Raw genomic sequence first — 3,656 nt, 5'->3', positions numbered from 1 at the left:
AAAAAAAAAAAAAAAAACAGAGAGAGTGAGGGGTCCCTATAAATTTTGCGGCTAAAGGAAACGAGCGGTCTTAAACGCATCTAAAGTGGGTAAGTTACGCCGCTGAATTTACTTCGCTGTAAATAAATGGGATGGGATTATTCTCAACGGATGCCCTTCGTTTCTCCACTTTTCAACAGTGGTCCCTTGCGGGCGAAGGTGTTTCAAGCCCAAGTCTTATGAGTCAATTACTTCATTTTCTTTTTGCTTTCTACAAAGGTTGTAGACAACAACTTTATAAGGATTACTTGATGAAGTTCCTTTTTAAAGTCAATAAATATTTTAAAATTTTTAATTATTTATTTTGTGTACAGTTTTTATATATTTTTCATGATAATTACATATCTTAAATGTGAAATGTAATTCACAAATTTTAAGAATTTAAAACGTGGTAGAAGAAATATTTATATTTAACATGATGCATTTTAAAAAAAGTAACTTTGACTTGGAATCTCCTTCTTGTGGAAGGAAATGGGAAAGTAATCTTCTCTTCGTTTGACAAGTAAATTGTTGTCTACATGACCTTCAAGCTCTGTGATGAAAACCACAAAGTATCTTCTTTTTCATATTCTCAATGGACAATAGTAGCTTCCCCGTCTTGATGATTTATTTGATCAATTTGATTAAAATCAAATCATAAAGGATACCTTTACTACACAACAAGATTTTTTATGGGTGATGATTTTATTAGAGTAATATCATGATTTTCGTAATTGTTTGATTGATGTGTATTTTGTAAAATTTTATCAACATTTGATGTTAAGAATTATGAATAGTATTTGTCACATCCCATTTTCACAATATGATCAACGTATGGACCTATGTGAGTATGACCCATTAGGCCCAAGTAAGCTTTTTAATCAACATTTGTAAGCTTGTCATCCATTACACTCATACAACATCTATACGTTATAATGTATTCACAAACAATGAACACCATCACACAATTATGAAACTTCTCTACATAAAGTGTGGGATTGCTTTCATTAAAATATTAACATTTGTATACCACACAAATTTTGTAGTCCAACACACATCCCGTGTCATTGCCATATGTGGTCCATTCACCACAGATATCATCATTCGTATGCACCATTTCGAGGCTCAACACAATAATCCACAATCATAAAGTCAACATGAGTATCTCAATATTTATTTACAATTCTCGATATCAACTTTAGTATAAACAATGCAAAACACTCAGCTTGATACTGTAAAGTGTAATGACACTAGAGGCTTGGAAAGAAGGTATTATCACACCTACCAAATATGAGTTGAGCGACTTTTCCATAAGGCACCGAACCAAGCAAGTTACTAATCTGTAAAATAAAAATAAGAGAAACTAGCGGGTGAGTCACAAAGACTTTATAAGTGGATACGACAAAGGGATAAGCTAAATAACAGAGTTTTTGCATATATCATATATTTATGATAAACATGCATTTTTGCATAATCGTAACTTTCTCATTCAAATACTTGAAAATGAAATTTATTGTAAAACAAACTTTCTTTAATCATAACATGTTTCATAAACTCATTTATGAAAGTAAGATTTACCATTTGTAAAAAAGAAAAAAAAAAACATTGTTATGAAAACGAGGATGTCACACTTTTACCTAGAGTATTAGATCCTTTGTGAGGGTTTTGATACCTTGTTCTTAAACAAGAGCTAAGGGTATTTCAGTACTTATACTTGATTCATGTAGGATCTTATGCTAGGATTTACCACGTATCACATACATACATAATTTGTAAGTTATCAAGCAATCACATAATAGTATTCTATCACATCTCATTTCCAGAAAAGATTGTGACCGGCACATGAACCCTAACAAACATAACCCGTTAGGCCCAAGCAAGTCTTTTATCATAGCATCATCAAACATTCATCATTTCATGCTGAAGCATCATATCACATCCATTAATATACATAATTGTAATACATACATTCTTAGAACTTATTACACAATAAAGGAACTTCTCAACTTAATTGTATAAGCTCAACTTAATACATCTATATGTGTGTTAACAAGTGACACTGTCATAGTGCACAATAATATAAACATTAAACATCATCAACACCTTCAGGTGTGCATATTGGCTCTCGAGCCATCATTATGATCTCAGACATAACATTATTCATATAAGGTGCCCAAACATTGGCAACATCAACATAAACATATTCATAGTCTGTAAACATAACATAAAGTAAAGATCTATTAGTCAGCTAAACGTGACCAACGCTTTAGGCATTAAGTAGTTGTTAGACACTTACCAAGGAATGAAGACCAGACACTGGTATTTGTGACACTGGCTACTATCAAATGCCATCACTAATCTATCACAAAATAAATGAAAAAAAAAACATGTGAGTTACAAAGATTCCGTAAGTGGATTCGGGAAAGGGATAAGCGAAGGGATAAGAGTTTTTTGTAACCATGCTTTTATAACTCATGCTATTCCTAACTTCCAAATAAAAAAATTCTTTATACATGTCATTTAAACTCATTTAAATACCTTTTGTTTGAAAACAAACTTATATAAACCTTTATAAATCCTTTACCTTTAAAATCCTCATCAAATGCACTCAAACATCCTTTTCTATACCTTATCTATCAACACATTATTGAATGTATTGATACTTTCAAGCATCTATTGATACATTGGTGTCGTAAGGTGCCGGGTCCGGGAACCCGACCGCTAAACATAGGAAAAAACAAGTTAAGAGTCGCCACCAATCATCTTTTCTAGGTGCGATTGGTCACCTATTAACTCAGTTCTAATCGACAAAATCTTAAATTAATTGTAGGTCTATCAAAAGAACAAAAACTGATCTACAACTTTTAAAGATGTGTTCGAGAGTGCGGTTACACAAGAAGAAGGGTTAGCTCCTCCGTGACATCCGTTTCATGAACGGTACCATTTAATCTTAAGTTATCCTATTGTAGCCTACCCTTGATTTTATTCTTATATTTCCTTAACCATTGCTTATTAATTAATTTGTTATTATATTAGTTGATTGAGTCTTTTATTCAGTTTCACATATGCACATGGTACAATCGTCAAATGATGTTATAATTTGTTCAATTTTAAATGATGAGGCTGGCAATCTTTTATCGAAAACTTGTTCATAGACCATCCCAATGCTTTGGTGAAGTCTTGAAGTTTTTATCACCTCGAGGTATCTTAGGAAGAACTCATCTCTACGAGCTCTTCGAGGAAATCCCATCATCAGAATTCTTGCCTCATTAACAAGATAAACGCGGCGTGCTATGACAAGATAAAATGATGATAGCGCATGAGCGCAATTAAGTACGATTTAGTTAATTTATAATTGATGAAATATGTTCAATAACTTTAAGTGATTTATCACATAATTTATATATTTATTACTATTATCATTTTTTAATGATTAAATTAATTTTATTTAGTGATGTTTATTTAAGCTAATTAACTAACTATATCAGTTTAAGTCTAAATGTAATATTATGTAAATTTATTTTTCTAATATTAACAAAAAGATTATATGAGTTAATGTATATTGTAGTTTAGAGTTTGGATTTATCCCAATGCTTAGGTGAAAATCCGCCTTGAACTCCGCACTTAAAAAATCCATC

Source organism: Theobroma umbraticum, unplaced genomic scaffold (genome assembly GCF_002168275.2).
Source record: "Theobroma umbraticum cultivar Fairchild unplaced genomic scaffold, ASM216827v3 scaffold_95.0, whole genome shotgun sequence".
Classification (NCBI taxonomy): Eukaryota; Viridiplantae; Streptophyta; class Magnoliopsida; order Malvales; family Malvaceae; genus Theobroma; species Theobroma umbraticum.
Note: the sequence above shows the minus strand (reverse complement) of the source record.